Source organism: Hylobates moloch, unplaced genomic scaffold (assembly GCF_009828535.3).
Source record: "Hylobates moloch isolate HMO894 unplaced genomic scaffold, HMol_V3 SCAFFOLD_11, whole genome shotgun sequence".
Taxonomy (NCBI): Eukaryota; Metazoa; Chordata; class Mammalia; order Primates; family Hylobatidae; genus Hylobates; species Hylobates moloch.
In genome coordinates, this window is record NW_026652286.1 from 21,809,611 (window position 1) to 21,826,947 (window position 17,337).

Genomic DNA, 17,337 nt, shown 5'->3' on the forward strand with positions numbered 1-17,337 from the left:
AATCAATTTGACACCTACTATTAACCATCACACATGGGATGCTTTATTCTGTATCCCCTGGGGAGGAGGCTACCCTCTAGAAAGAAATCAATGACTTCAAGAAGGGAGAAGGAATGGTGACAAGGAATATCCATTAACTGTTTGTGTGAGCTTCTTAAGCTCAACAATCATATTTGTCTGTTTGTTGGTTTTTGTCTTTGATCCCAGGTTCCTAGCATAAGGCTGTCACAGAGTGGAGTCTTAATAAATGTTTGTTGACTCTTAGTGCTGGAATAAATAATATTAACACATTTTGACAGCATAATTATAAGCATAAATGCATCAATTCCTTTAGTAATGACTTTTCATTCTCCTCTTTATTCTAAGAAGTGTATCCTAAAAAATGACCAAAAGAAAAAAAAAAGCAACTCATTAAAACACTATTGGGCTCAAATATGCACTATATTTAGCAGGTACAATAATGAAAAAGGCAAAATGTCTTCGCTGTAGAAGCTTCCAGCATACCAGAGTCATGTGTCTAGGTCAGTGATACAAGTTATCTAGAGAGGGTGGTACCAAGGTTGATCATCATTACAACATTAAGTAAAATAAACACAATTTAAAATAGCCTAAACCTCCCGTCACAGCTGAATGAAGTATATAAATGTTTTCAAGTGCACTCAAGAGATTGCCATTCAGACACTAAAAGCACATGAATGAGAAGTCTATGTGACAACCTGGAACACATTTAAAAACAAAATATAAAATGGCATGACTCTGGTTAACTATGAAAATATGAATTTACATGAATGTGGAAAAGACTTAGGGATGAAAAAAATTATTGTCAGAAAGATAGTTTTATTTTTCAGTTTTCTTTAATATGGTTATACTATGGTTATATAATATAATTTATAGAGATAAGTTGGGAATATTTATTCAGTTTTTTCATTATTCAACAATAACCAAATACTCTAAAATTGCTCCCTTACCTGTTAATGGGATGTAATTCCATTCTTTAACTTACAGCTAGGGCTTCTGTTCTGAATGCCTGGGGAGACTGCCTTTTTATGTTAGTTTTTATTTATTCCTCATGAATTCTTGTTGGTTTTGCCCTCTGGGAGCACCTGTACTTTAGGGGCTATGAGAAAAAACAATGTGTAGGTGTTCAATAGAGTTAGAATAAATGGCTATTTATGATTCTTGCTAATGTATGTTTTATTATTTTTTATTGCTCTACATTGGTACATCTCTGTAGAAGTTCCAAGAGCTTTAAATCCTCTTTATCTAAATTGAAAACATCATCTTGACTCAATATCTTCTCTTTCTCCTGGTTACTGTGTTTCTGTGGAATTCTCCAAAGTATTCAGGTTCTGACACTTTGTCCAAATGTAAGATTAGTAACCAATTTCTGTAGATTTAAATATCACCATCATAGACAAATTAGTTTAGCCCTTGATTATCACATAGCTGATCGTTTTAGTAGTACCTTACCGCTTTTCTCAGTCACGCACCCCTGCTACGTCATGCTGACAGAGGCCAAATAGCAGCACACATCTGTTTTAAAACTTCTCAAAGGCTCTCATGCATTAGTCAGCTAAAGTACAAATGCTGTAACTCAAACACCTGCCTACTTTTGTAGCATTATCATCTATGATTACCTTGCTCCTACCCTGTAAACTAACTAAACTGGCTGACTTCCTGTTCCTGCATTGCATCAATGACTCCCACTTCCCTGTCATTGTTCATGTACTCTTTTCTCGAAATGTCCTTCCCCATCTTTGCCGTAATCAAATTTCTGTCTATCCTATCCTTAAAGAAATATTCAAACAATTACATATTCTATATTTTTTTATTTTTCTAAATGGATATGATTTCCTTCCCTTCAATCCTAATATGCTCCCTTTTACAATATTTAATGTGTTATTCTAATGTAAATAGTGATTAGACTATGCATAGTCTGAGCACAAGTGCCTCTGAATACACATATAATAACTTTGTCACCCTGACATCCATTTGCTGTACCCAGCACAGGGGTTAGCTTCTTCTTTTGTTTTGATTAAAGAATGACACCAAAATTGTTGCAGATAATTTCTAAGATTACTAAGTATACATTTCACCTCCAGTTCAATTATTTTTCTGATTCAGAGGAAAGATACAAAGAGGGAATCCAAAAGCACGAGTCTTACAAAAGGATTGAAAGAACAGAAAGATGAATGAGACACGGGAAAATAATAAGCACCTTCTAAGACTTGAAGACTAAGTTAAACCTGAATGAGTTTAGAGAAAGAGTAATGCATTATATTGTGTGTGTGGTGGAAGTGGTGTTGATATGTGTACTCCACACAAAGCAGTTTGGGTGTGTTACTTTAGGAAACATATTAGTGAGAGGTAGTGCTTTATTGTGTCTTCTGTCTCTGCACATCTTGATTAATTAATGATTTACGCATTGCAAGTGAGTTTTATGGTTAATTTTCGTGTCAACTTGACTAGGTTAAAGGATAGCCAGATAGCTGGTAAAACATTACTTCTGGATGTGTCTGTAACAGTGTTTCTGAAAGGAATTAGCCTTTGAACCTGTACACTGGGAAAGAAAATTCCTGCTGCCATCCTTCTTTATATATTTCACTCTGTAGATGAGTGAGTGAACTGATGCCATAGATAAAATCCAAATCAATACATTATGCAGCCATAGACTAACAGATCAGGAGGAAACCTGAGGAAGGCCTATTTGACCTCTGAAATGCTTAAAAATACCTAGAATTATCTATAAAGGAAGATCCAGAGAATTGGCAGGGTTAGTGGATTGACTGAGTACACACAGTGTATTGTTTGTTGGCAGTGCCAGTTTTGTTTTAGTTGTTGTTGTTGTTGTTTTGTTTTTTTTTTTAATTTTTTGAGATGGAGTTTTGCTCTTGTTGCCCAGGCTGGAGTGCAGTGGCGTAATCTCGGCTCACTGCAACCTCTGCTTCTCAGGTTCAAGTGATTCTCCTGCCCCAGCCTCCCTACTAGCTGGGAATACAGGCATGTGTCACCACATCTGGCTAATTTTGTATTGTTTAAGCAGAGATGGGTTTTCTCCATGTTGATCAGGCTGGTCTGGAACTCCCGACCTCAGGTGATCCACTCACCTCAGCCTTCCAAAGTGCTGGGATTATAGGCCTGAGCCACCGTGCCCAGGAGGCAGTGCCAGTTTTAAAATCCAGGGGCTCTGAGCCTCAAACCAGTGCCTCCTGCACTTAGTGCCATGAGCTGCTCCTGAGTAAATCTCCAGCAAAGGGCAAGCTAAAAGAAAGTTTAGAAGCAGCTAGTTGAACACAGTCCCCAGAAAAAAAGCCTGTGTAGGCTAAATATTGGAGACTTGAGATTTGTTTTGGCTCTGATCCATATGCCATTTTGTACAGATTTTTCCAAGCATTACTCTTTGATAATAAGAAAGGGGAACACAGAGAAAACAATTTTACAGACCATATCAATAACATGACTGGTCTTTCAGATTGGTCACTGTTGAGCTACAGCTTAAGTAGAAAACAAACCTTAGTATTAAAAAAATAGTGTATTTTCTCTCTTTAGAGAGAAGATAAACCTCTAGAATCAGAAATATCTAAACTCGTATCATTTTTGTCTCCCCCATTTCACTCTTTTATTTCTTAAAGTCTTGAATTTTGAGATTAGCCATGGCTAAAAGAACGTTAGGAATTTTGCAATGTTCCATTAAAATAAATACATAAAATATACTGGAGAGACACGATTCCAGAATTTTCTTTTGGAATCTCTAATTTTTTGGGAGTTATTGTAACTTAGTATCTTTGTATACATTTCTGAGGGATCTTGAAGTTCTCCCCAATTATTTATGCATTTTCTTGTAGGTGCATTTGCTGGTCATCTATTACATTGTTGTGCGTATAAAATATATTAGGTTGTCCATGATCTCCCAAAGTAAAAAATGAAAATATGAAAACACTAATTGAAGGAGAATATCATGTTATTAATCTAAACTTGAAAATATGTTTATGCGCCAGAATATTCAATGAGATTATCACATTCGTTTGTTGAAGGAAAACCTGTATGCAGTGGTTCCCAACCTTTTTGGCACCAGGGACCTGTTTCCTGGAACACATTTTTTTCCACAGACAAAGCAGGAGGAGAGATGGTTTCAGGCTGAAACTGCTGCACCCTAGATCATCAGGCATTAGATTCTCATAAGGAGTATGCAACCTAGATTCCACATGTGCGTAGTTCACCACAGAGTTTGCATTCCTATGAGAATCTAATGCCATGGCTGATCTGACAGGAGGCAAAGCTCAGGCAGTAGTACTCTCCCACAGCTCACCTCATGCTGTGAGGCCAGGTTCCTAACAGGCCATGGACCAGTACCATTTCCATGGCCTGGGGGTTGGGGATCCCTGCTGCATCGGATACTCAGTTATGTTTACATGTTTGGCTTCGTGAGCACAGAAGTAGAGCAAACAATGTTGAGTAATCACAATGGCTTGTTTCAAGCTGCATTCGCTTGAAACATAATATGTTTATAATAAGACCAAGAGACTGGAGATATTATTATCTGTTAATCATGATGTAGCCTTACATAGGCAAAGCTGGAGAACTATTTCTTTGATGATGATGATGATGATGATTTTATAATTAGGATTCTTAAAAGATGCATTTTTAATAATATTTTGTGTTCTCTGGAGGAGATCCTTGTAGATGATGCAAGTCTCAGGATGTAATGTACACTTATAAAAGATTTCATGGCACAATGTTCAATGTCTCTGATATATATAAAATCTTTCTTTATTGTTTGCAATGTTAGTTTTGTTTTATATTAACCACAAAATCTATTTGTTGTATCTATTTGTATTATTTTCATTAAAATAAAATTTTTTCAACTTTTATTTTACGTGCAGGGGGTACATGTGCAGGTTTGTTACATAAGTATATTGCTCTTAGGTAGTGAGCAATGTACCCAATAGGTAGTTTTTTAACCCATTCCCTCCCAACCTCTAGCAGTTTTCAGTATCTATTGTTCCCATGTTTATGCCTGTAGGTGCTCAATATTTAGTCCTACTTTCAAGTAGAAACACATGGTGTTGAGTTTTTTGTTCCTGTGTTAATTTGTTTAGGATTATGGTCTCCAGTTTCATCCATAATCCTGCAAAAGACATGATTTCATTGTATGGCTGTATGGTATTCCATGGTGTATATATAGCAAGTTTTTTAAAGCCTGTTCACCACTGGTAGGCACCTGAGTTTATTCCATGTCTTTGCTATCATGAATAGTGCAAAGATAAATGTATGACTCTGTCTTTTTAGTATAATGATCTATTTTCCTTTGGGTATATACCCAGTAATGAGATTGCTGGGTCAAATGGTATATCTACTTTTACTTCTTGGAGGAATCTGCAAACGGCTTTCCTCAGTGGCTGAATGAATTTACATTCCCACCAACAATGTGTAAGTGGTCCCTTTTCTCTGAAGACTCACCAGCATCTGTTGTTTTTTGACCTTCTATTAGCCACTTTGACTGGCATGAGATTGTAACTCATTGTGGTTTGGATTTGCATTTCTCTGATGATTAGTGATGAGCATTTTTTCATGTTTGTTTGCCATTTCTATGTCTTGAGAAGAGTCTGTTCCTGTCCTTTGCCCATTTTTAATGGTATTGTTTGTTTCTTGCTTGTTGATTTGCTTAATTCCTTATACATTCTGGATATTAGACCTTTGTCAGATTCATAGCAAATATTTTCTCCCATTCTGTAAGTTGTCTGTTTACTCTGTTGACAGTTTCTTTTTCTATGCAGAAGCTCTTTAGTTCAATTAGTTTCCACTTGTCAATTTTTGTTTTTGTCGAAATTACCTTTGGGTATTTCACCATCAATTCTTTCTCAAGGCTGATGTCAAGAATGGTGTTTCCTAGGTTTCTTCCGGGATTTTTATAGTTTAAGATCTTACATTTAAATATTGAATCTATCTTAATTTTTGCATATGGTGAAAGATAGAAGTCCAGTTTCATTATTTTGCATATAGCTACCCAGTTACCACATCATCGTTTATTAAATAGGGAATCCTTTCTCCATTGCTTATTTTTGTTGGCCTTGTTGAAGATCAGATGGTTATAAGTGTGAGGATTTATTGCTGTGTTTTATATTCTGTTCCATTGGTCTATGTATCTGTTTTTGTATCAGTACCATGCTGTTTTGGTTACTATAGCCTTATAGTTTAGTTTGAAGTTGGATAGTGTGATGCCTCTGACTTTGTTGTTTTTGCTTAGAATTGCTTTGGCTCTTCAGGCTCTTTTTTGTTTATACATGAATTTCAGAATAGTTTTTTCTAGTTCTGTGAAGAATGGCATTGGTGGTTTGATAGGAATAGCATTGAATCTGTACATTATTTTGGGCAATATGACCATTTTAATGATATTGATTCTTCTAATCCATGAGATGTTTTTCCATTTGTTTGTGTCATCTCTGATTACTCTTAGCAGTGTTTTGTAGTTCTCCTTGTGGAGATATTTTTTTTTTTTTTTTGAGACAGAGTCTCACTCTGTCGCCCAGGCTGGAGTGCAGTGGTGCAATCTCGGCTCACTGCTAACTCCACCTCCCGGGTTCACGCCATTCTCCTGCCTCAGCCTCTCCGAGTAGCTGGGACTACAGGTGCCCGCCACCACGCCTGGCTAATTTTTTGTATTTTTAGTAGAGACGGGGTTTCACCGTGGTCTCAATCTCCTGACCTTGTGATCTGCCCGCCTCGGCCTCCCAAAGTGCTGGGATTACAAGCGTGAGCCACCATGCCCGGCCGGAGATCTTTTACCTCCTTGGTTAACTCTATTCCCAGATATTTTCTTTCCTTTGTGGCTATTGTAAATGGGATTGTGATCTTGATTTGACTCTCAGCCTCATTGTTATTGATGTATAGAAATGCTATTTACTTTTATACATTGATTTTGTATCCTGAAAATTTACTAAAAATGTTAATCAGTTCTAGTAGCCCTTTGGTGGACTCTTTAGACTTTTCTAGGTCTAGAATCATATTGCCAGTGAAGAGAAAGAGTTTGACTTCCTTTTTCCATTTGAATGCCTTTCATTTCTTTCTCTTGCCTGATTGCTCTGGCTAGGACTTCCAGTAATATGTTGAACAGGAGCGGTGAGAGCAGAAATCATTGTCTTGTTCCAGTTCTCAGAAGGAACAATTCCAGCTTTTTCTCATTCAGTATGAAGTTGGCTGTGGGTTTGTCATACATCACTCTTCCTCTTTTGAGGTATAGTCCTTCGATGCCCAGTTCATTGAGAGTTTTTGTAATTATGGCTGTTGGATTTTATTAAAAGCTTTTTCTGTATTGAGTGAGATAATTATAAGTTTTTATATTTAATTGTTCATGTGCTAAAGGACATTTATTGATTTGCATATATTAAACCAGTTTTGCATCCGATGAATAAAGCCTACTGGATCATGGTGTACTAACTTTTACATGTGCTGCTGGATTCAGTTTGCTACTATTTTGTTGAGGATTTTTGTGTCCATCTTCATCAAAGGTATTGGCCTGGAGTTTTTGTGTGTATGTGTGTGTGTGTCTCTGTCAGATGTTGGTATCAGGATGATGCTAGCATCCAGTAATGAGTTAGGGAGGTGCCCCTGCACCTCCATTTTTTTGGAAAATCTTCAGTAGGATTGGTACCGGTTCTTATTTCTATGCCTGGTAGAATTAAGCTGTGAATGCCCCTGGTCCAGGGCTTTCTTTTGGTTAGCAGGTTTTTTTTTTTCTTTGTTTTTGTGTTTGTTTTATTACTGATTAAATTTCAGAGCTCGATATTGGTCTGTCCAGGGTTTCAATCTCTTCCTGATTCAATCTTGAGAGATTGTGTTTTTTCAAGAATTTATCTATTTCCTCTAGACTTTCTAATTTGTGTGCATAGGATTGTTTATGGTATTCTCTGAGGATCTTTTGTATTTCCGTGGGATCAATTGTAATGTTATCTTTAACATTTCTGTTTGTACTTACTTGGATCTTCACTTTTTTCTTCTTTGTTAATCTAGCTAGTGATCTGTCAATCTTGTTTGTTTGTCCAAAGAACCAACACTTGATTTCATTGATAATTTGTATGGATTGATACATCTCAATTTTATTAGGTTCTCTAATTTTAGTCATTTCCTTTCTTCTGGTGGCTTGAGAGATGGTTTGTTATTGATTATTCTAGTTCCTTTAGGTGTAAATTTAGATGGTTAATTTGAAATTTTTCTAATTTCTTGAGGAAGGCATTTAGCACTATAACCTTTCCTCATAACACTGCTTTGAGATTTTGGTGGGTTGTTTCTCTATATTCATTAATTTCAAAGAATATTTTTTATTTTTGTCTTAATTTCAGTTAACACTCATGAGTTGCTCAGAAACAAGTTGTTTACTTTTCATGAATTTGTGTAGTTTTGAGAGATCTTCTTGATATTGATTTCTATTTTTATTTTACTGTAATCTGAGTGTGTTTGTGGTATCATTTTATTTTTTTAATTTATTAAGATTTGCATTATGACCAAGCATGTGGTTGATCTTACAATATGTTCCATATGTAGATGAGAAGAATGTATATCCTGTGGTTACTCAGTGGACTGTTCTGTAGATGTCTATTTGTTTCAATTAGTCAAGTCTCAAGTTTACGTTCAGAATTTTTTTGTTAGTTTCATGCCTTGATAACCTGTGTAAGAATGTCAGTGTGGTGTTGAAGTCTCTCACTATTATTGTGTGGTTCTCTAAGTCTTTTCATAGGCCAAGAACTTATTTTATGAATCTAGGTACTCAAATGTTGGGCATATATATATTTAGGATTCTTAAGTTCTCTTGTAGTATTGAACTCTTTATCATTATGTAATGTCTTTCTTCATCCTTCTTAATTTTTATTGGTTTAAAATTTGTTTTATCGATATAAGAATGGCAACTGCTGCTCTTTTATGTTTTCCATTTGCAAGGTAGCTCTTACTCCAACCCTTTACTTTGAGTCTGTTTGTTTTGTTACATGTGAGAAGGCTCTCTTAAAGACAGCATGTGGTTAGGTTTTGTCAGCTTGCCACTTTGTCTCTTTTAAGTGGGATGTTTAGCCCATTTGCATTCTGAGTTAGTAGTGATACATAAGATTTTGATCCTATTATCATGTTACTAGGTGGTTCTTCCATAAACTTCATTTTGTGACTTCTTTTTAGTAACTGTGAGCTATGTGCTTAAGTATATTTTTGGTAGCAGATGTCATTCTTTTGTTTCCATGTTTAGCACTCCCTTAAGGACCTCTTGTAAGGTAGTCTACTTAACATGCATTCCCTTAGTGTTTGCTTGTCTGAGATGGATTTTACTTCTCCTTCACTTACGAAGCTTTGTTTTTCAGAATATGAAATTCTTATTTGGAATATCTTTTATTTGACAATGCTGAAAATATGCCCTCAATCTTTCCTGATTTGTAAAATTTCTGCTGTGAAGTCTCCTGCTAGCCTGATGAAATTCCCTCTGTATGAGACTTGACCCTTCTCTCTCTAGATGCCTTTGAGTTTTTTTTGGCCAGGCGCAGTGCCTCATGCTTGTAATCCCAGCAGTTTGGGAGGCTGAGGTGGGTGGATCATGAGGTCGAGATCGAGACAATCCTGGCCAACATGGTGAAACCCCGTCTCTACTAAAAATACAAAAACTAGTTGAGGGTGGTGGCGTGCACCTGTAGTCCCAGCTACAAGGGAGCCTGAGGCAGGAGAATTGCTTGAATCCAGGAGGCAGAGGTTGCATTGAGCCAAGATTGTGCCACTGCACTCCAGCCTGCCAATAGAGTGAGACTCTCTCAAAAAAAAAAAAAGATTTTATTGTTGTTGTGTGTGTGTGTGTGTGTGTGTGCACGTGTACGTACCTTGGGGATGGTTGTCTTGTATAGTATTTTACTGGGGTTTTCTCTATTTTTTTGGATTTGTATCTCAAGCTCTCCAGCAAGATTTGAGAAATTTTCATGAGCTATATTCTCAAATATATTCCAACCTGTTTATTTTCTCTCCTTCTCTCTCAGGTAATGCTACTAAGGCATAGATTTGTTCTCTTTATACAATCCTATATCTCTTGGAAATTTTGTTCATTTTTTAAAACTCTCTTTTATTTTTGTTTGACTGAGTTGATTTGAAGAACCAGCATTCAAGCTCAGAGATTCTTCCCTCAGCTTGGTATATTCTGCTGTTGATACTTCTGATTTTATTAGGAAATTCCTGTAGTAAATTTTTAGCTCTAGAAGATCAGTTTGGTTATTTCTTAAAATGGCTATCTTGTGGGCAGCAATGGCAGGTACTGCTGCAGTGGCAGTGGCTGAGGGGCCCTCAGTTGCCTCTGAGAGCTCCATCCCAGAGAAACATAGAGCTGCTGCAATCAGGATGATCAGCTGTGGGTGGTGGCAGCTGTACTGGTGAAGCCTAAGCCAGAGGGCCCTGCCTGGTGAAAAGCAGAGGAGGTTCAGGGCGGGAGAAGGGGCAGCACAGTGAAGACAGTCTGGCCTCCTTTCCATAGGGAGGCTGTGGTGTTGTGCAAGAGGTGCAAGAAAAGCAATCAAGGTCTTTGTTCCCTCCCTAGCCTGTGGAGGGCAGGGGTAGGTACTGCTGAGGTGGCAATGCCAGAGGTCCTATTGATTGTCTCTGGGAGCTCCAGCCCAGATAAATGCAAAGCAGCCATCAACTGAAGTGATCAGGCAGGGGTAGGGCAGCTGTGCTGGGGGTCCAGGCGGGGAGGCCCTGCCCAGCGAGGAGTAGTAGGGCCAAGAACCCATATGGAAAACAGTCTGGTTGCTTTTCCATATAGCACCTGCGACGTGCTGGAGGCCTACAACAGTTCTTGGGTTCTTGGCTCCCTCTGTTGCCTCAGGGCAGCAGGGGCAAGGGCCACAGCAGTGGAAAATGCTGCAAGCCTGTTACTTCTGAGAGCTCTGCCTCAGAGAAAGGTAGAGTTGTGACCAGCTAGAGTGCTCAGACCCAGGATGAGTGGCTGCTCTGGAGTCCTAGACCTGTTGACTTTGTCTGGCCTGGTGCAGCAGAGGTGAGTCCTGCAGTCCATCCACTCCCTAGCACTGTGGATGCTGTCCCTATCCTGGGGGCATGTGAGAAAGCGTGGCCTCACACACCCCCAGGATAGGATGGGGCTACAGCTGCTGGTGCCAAGGTGCTCAAGGATCCAAGGTCCATGAGGCTCTGCATAGGCCTGAGTGGGTGCTCTGACCAAACTCCATGCCACTCTATGTTTCGGTCTGGAAGCTCTGGGGCGGGGTGTGGGGGGTGGGGGAGTAGGGAAAATCTCCTGTGCCCAGAATTGCAAAGGTCCATGTCAATGATGGCAGTGGCTGCTGCTATCATTCCGGCTGCAGCAGGGAAGCATGGCTGGGACTGCACACTCCATGGAGCCAGTGGGAGCCCTGGTCCTTCTCAGTTGGGTAGGGAGCTCTCCCTGCTGCTGCAGCCCTGCCCAAAACACAGCTGCTGCAGCCCTGCCCAAAGCACCGCTGCTGCAGCCCTGCCCAAAGCACCGCTGCTGCAGCCCTGCCCAAAGCACAGCTGCTGCAGCCCTGCCCAAACCACAGCTGCTGCAGCCCTGCCCAAACCACAGCTGCTGCAGCCCTGCCCAAACCACAGCTGCTGACACAGGCCTGCTCTGAGGAGCAGGCAGGAATCCTGCCCTCCGGGGCGGGGCTACAGCTGCCCAAACTGCAGCAGTGGATCCGAGCCTCCCTGTAGAGCCTCCCTGTAGGAGCTGGGAACAGGCAGGATCTGCCCTCCTGATGCAGCTGCAGCTGGAGGGCGGGGTCTTGCCTTCTCCGTAGAGCAGGTCTGTGTCTACAGCTGTGGCAGCGTCTGCAGACCTGGGCCTCCCGCTCCAGGAAGCAGGCAGGAGTGGTGACAAACAGGAGCCCTGCCTCTTCTGAGTTGGCAAGGTGGGAGCTCTGGGGCTCAACTGCCGTTGCCCTCCAGGCACAGGACCAGGTCATCTCTGCAGCCTGTACCCTCGGTTTCCCCAGAAAGTACCCCGGTCCCTGCAGGCTCAAGTGTGTCTGCTCCCACTGCCTGGCCTTTCTCTACTCCCAGGGCCCACTCTGATGTCTGAGCGTGGTTGGGGGCAAGCCCCAGGGCTATGAATGGCGGCAGGAGGCAGAGTCCTGGGCAGAAGTGGGCGGGATCCCCAGTAAGGCCCCACCCTCAGGCCAGGGAGGGCCTGAAGGCTGGGGGTGGGCTTGTCAGTCCCGCAGACTGGAGTGGGGACCCCTGGTGCCTCTTTCAGCCTGCCCATCACTGCCCATGGACCAGTGGGCACACGCTTCCTCCCCTCTGAGGTCCATAAAAGCCCTGGGCTCAGCTAGATCAGGGCAGAGGGCAGCCAGAAGAGGAAGATGGCAGAGAGACACTGGGAATGGAAGACCAGCTGCAGAGAGGAGTACCCTCTCCGCTTAGAGCTGCAGAGACAACCAATGAGCAGAAAGGAGCTATCCTCTCTACTGAGAGCTTCAGAGACCTGCAGAACTGTCCCCACAACCTCCCTGCAGAGAGGAGCTCTCCTCTCCAGGCTCTCCTCTCTGCAGAGAGCTGAACACTCCACAGGACGACCTGCCTACAGAGGGGAGCTACCCACTCCTCTGAGCTGTTCTAACACTAAATAAAACTATTGTGTATTCAAGGGCCAATAAGTGTCTCTCAAAAGGGAAGGCACATTTATAAAGAACTGAATAACACAATGTAAAAACAGATGTAAGTATTTTAAAATTGTTAATGCAACTATGAGACTTACTATTTGTACGTAATATCCATTATCTGAACATTCCACCTTCCGAGTGTGCAAAAGCAAATATTCTTTGGTTATGACTAAGTAGGTTCCACTGAAGAGCATTAACCATTTTTTCAGAGCTTTGCGAAGGTGAGCTCTCAGAGAGAGAAATAGGTGACCAGCAGGCTCAGCAACCTGCCCATTATCACAGCTATGGCATAGAAAGCTGTTAAGATATGAAAAAGTGTGGACGGGATTCTATATTATTCTCTCTAGTAATAAAACCAACAATATAGAGATGTTATACTAAAGAAAGAAAAAGTTACGCTTTGAAGTGAAAAAAGAATTTTTTATAATATGAAACTTTGCTCTGTGTTTTTGAACCATATTTCTTTTTCTTTTGTTGAGAAGAAGTCTCACTCTATTGCCCAGGCTGGAGTGCAGTGGTGCGATCTTGGCTCACTGCAACCTCGGCCTCCTGGGTTAAAGCCATTCTCCTGCCTCAGCCTCTGGAGTAGCAGGGATTACAGTGCCCGTCACCACGCCTGGCTAATTTTTGTATTTTTAGTAGAGACGAGTTTTCGCCATGTTGGCCAGGCTGGTTTCAAACTTCTGACCTCAGGTGATCTGCCCTCCTCGGCCTCACAAAGTGCTGGGGTTACAGGCATGAGCCACGGTGCCAAGCCAGTGTTTTTGAAGAATTGAAGACATGAATTTTAAATTCAAGGACTTTGTCAGAATATTTTAGATCTTTCCTGCCTAGCTATGAGAAAGAACATTGAATAAATTCAAAACCAGGTCTTTAATGTGGGTGACAAATTTGGAAGAGTATTAAGAAAGTTGCTGTTTGAAAAGAAATCAGGCTGCAGCTAAAAGATATATGACAGGATATAAAAACAATTTAATTATTTCAGACTGTTTCTTGTTCTAGTTGCCAGAGGGGATGGGGGAAAATAGAATTACCAAGAAATACTGCCTTTATTTTATTAGATATTTAAACATGTGCACAGATAATGCAAGGTAGAACATAATACAGTTAAAAAGAAATCTAAGTACTCCACAGTTTCAGTGGTTGGTAGATTTCTTTCCAAGAGGATAGAAATACAAAGTCATCAAGTCACCAAGTAGGATTTCACATTTGATTTGTATTTTGAAAAATAAGCTCATCGTTGTCAGTGTAAGCAAATGTGCAGAGCTAGGAAATTTAAGACATAGAAAGAATGAACTCAATATAGCTTAGGATATTGGATACATCAGGGAGCATGATGGGATGGGATTCTGGGAAGAGAGATTGATGCTATGTTGTGGAGGCATTGAATGACAAGCAATAAGGAGTCTATATTTAGGATGACAATGTGAGGTTGTTCATGGTTGACTTCAGGGAGAATATTTGGCTTTAAGGCCTGTCTTCCGGGAATTTTTAGAAAGAAATATCACTAACCATGTTTCCTATCAGGAAATACTTGAAAAGTGTTGTTTTCTGTCATTGATTTAAGTGACTTAAAGTGTTTGCTTTTCCTGTAGAAAGTAAGACTCACTATAAATCATGAAGTTGTTTATTTATGTATTTATAGTTTCAAGTCATTCAATTTTCTCTTTTGTCTGTTGTCCTTTCCCCTCTCTGGTATTTTACTCATCAGTAATTTCCACAAAACCAGTCTAGATCATTTTAGTAACCTTCACTAATTGGAAACGTTCTCTCTGACTACTCCCTTTTGGTAAAAGCTTGTAGTGTCTGTGTCTCTACTTCCAAGATGCTGTACTCTTCAGCACAGATCGTGTTCTAAGTTGAGAGGGTACAATGTCAAATATATTCCAGGACCAAGTGTGTAATGCAAATGAGCAAAATGAGTCAGGTTGCAAGGTCTACATTAGTAGTTTTTATTTGTGGCTGAAGAGTTATGTTACCTGAGGAGCTTTTAAAGTCATTGAGACGTTCATATGCAGATAAGATTAAATACCAGTGTAAATCAATGTTCTCAAATGTATGTAAGCAGAAGGATTTTTTTTCCCTAATGAGTTTTCTCCAACATTGACAGAATTATAAATGAGTATAAGAATTATATGGATCCCAGGAATTTTTATTTTTAACAAAGAATATCCCAAGAGTCAGGATGTTTGTGGACCACAATTTGAGACCTATAAAGGAGCAGATATATTTTAGTATAATAATCATTAGGAAGTGCTTTCTTTTTTCCAAGATATTTTACATTTTGAAGGGGGAAAAGCCTTAATTACACTCCTTAACTGAGGGTTTTCTGGTGAAGATTATAGACTTTGTTAAACATTTTGATTAGGGTTGGTGGGAGTCATCCCTGAAACCCTTGTCTAGTATGTTACTACCACATGCATGGCCATTTATGTAATAAGGTTGTAAGTTTTTTCAAAATGTGTATATGAAGGCTGGGTGTGGTGGCTCATGCCTGTAACCCAGCACTTTGGGAGGCTGAGGCAGGCAGATCCTTTGAGGTCAGGAGTTCAAAACCAGCCCGGCCAACATGGTGAAACCCTATCTCTACTAAAAATACAAATACCCAGGAATTGTGGCGGGTGCCTGTAGTCCTAGCTACTTAGGAGGCTGAGGCAGAAGAATTGCTTGAGCCCAGGAGGTGGAGATTGCAGTGAGCAGAGATCACACTACTGCACCCCAGCCTAGGAGGCAGAGCAATGCTCCAGCTCAAAAAAAAAAAAAAAAAAAAAAAAGTATACGTGAAAAAAATACTGTTTTTTTTTGCTTTACCATAAGAGACATTATTTTTCAATGGACTTGTTATGTGAGAAACAAAATCAATTGTTAATGAGGATGGTACTTCTAATGTAAGAGTCTCAGCTATCCTTGTTTTGTATAATGCCCAGCACAGCACCACATTCATATGGGTCTTTAATTCATAACAACTATATTTAAAAAGAATAAGCCACATGACATTTGGGATGGGGGAAAATATCTAGCATGTGTTAAATGTCTGTATATTCTCAAGCACTTCACTGGATAAGTCACACAGTGCTCTTTATTATTAGGAGAATTCTAAAAATATTATGTTAATTTTACATGCAAGGAAACTCACATTCAACAAGATAAAGCAATGTGCTCAAGGTCAAATGGCTGATATTATCTATTTATATGTAACAATTCTCTTTAAAATTAGAGGCTTAAAACAATACACATTTATTATCTCTAAGCTTTTATGGGTGAAGAATCTGGGAACAGATGTAGCTTATGTGTGTCATTTTGGCTCTGAGTATTGCCCATAGCTTCAACTAGGGTGTCCACTGATGTGCAATAATTTTAAGCTTGACTAGGTCTGGAGGACCCACTTTCAGGCTCACATCATGGCTAATAGCAGGAGATTTGATTTCTTTGGCACATGGGTCTGATAGTATGTCTTGTCCTGGAGTGAGAGATCCACGGGAGAAAGAGAACAACCAAGATCATATTTATAGTCTTTTTATAGCTTAATCTTGGAAGGAACATACATTCTATTCTACCATATCCTATTCCTTAAAAGAGAGCTCAGTTCATATTCAAGAGAGGGGATTTAAAGTTCCACTTCTTAAAAGGAAGAGTATCAAAGAATGTGTGGATATATGTCAAAAAGATGAAATTATTAACATAAACAATAGAACTTAATATCATTTTATGCACTGGGCATGCATTGTAAAATAAATGGCCCACTGTTCCTTCAAAAATAACACAAGAATGATACAAATCTAACAATTTTCTTATTAGCGGGAAAACAGCATTTCCTGGGTTACTAATTAGCAGTGGACACAATTTGTTCAACATAATTGGTTGGAATTTTGTATCATTAATAGTGCTGAGTTTTGGGATACAGTGTAGCAGAGGAGATGAATGTAAAAAGAGTTCAGTGCAATAGCAATACTATGACAGGAATGGTCAGAGCACACAGGGAAGTACAGGAGAATTGTTCAGTGTTAAAGCCTGGGGAAATGTGGAGGATGGAAAGTCATCCTATTAGAGCTAATACTCAAACCAAGTATTAAAATATGAGAAATTGTATGCAGAATGCACTTTAGTGCAAGTGCCTCCCAAAGGAGACAGAAAGGGAGAGAGAGAGAGAAGAAAGTTCCAAACAATGAGCTGGCATTCCAAAGGACTCAGCTTACATAAAAGCCTCAGATAAATGAGAAAGAAATAAATGGTCTGGCAGGTTCAGGAAACTCCTAGAGGTATGTTAAGCTTGTAGAATGTAGGGGACAGGGAATGGGGTCCTAAAAAATATAATGCCAGAAGGATAGTGAACTGGATGGAAAATCTTCTCCGCTGAGGAGTTTGGACTTTATTCTAGAACAATGTTTTTCTATTTTAGTCAGGTACATCCCACCATCACAATTTTTGCCAAGTCTTGTACTGTCTGTACTGTAATTTATGCAACATTTTAAAACAGTCTCATTTTTACATAAATTTATTTTAAAATAGAACATAATATTGAGTTGGATATATTCTATTTTTTATACTACACATTAAATATAAAACCTGCATTGACTATTAAGAGGAATGGAAGAGTGATATTGAAGGGTTTTAAGCAAATGAACAGTATGACAAGATTTCTGTTTCATAGTAGTCACCTGGAGAGCTGTGTGGAGGGTAC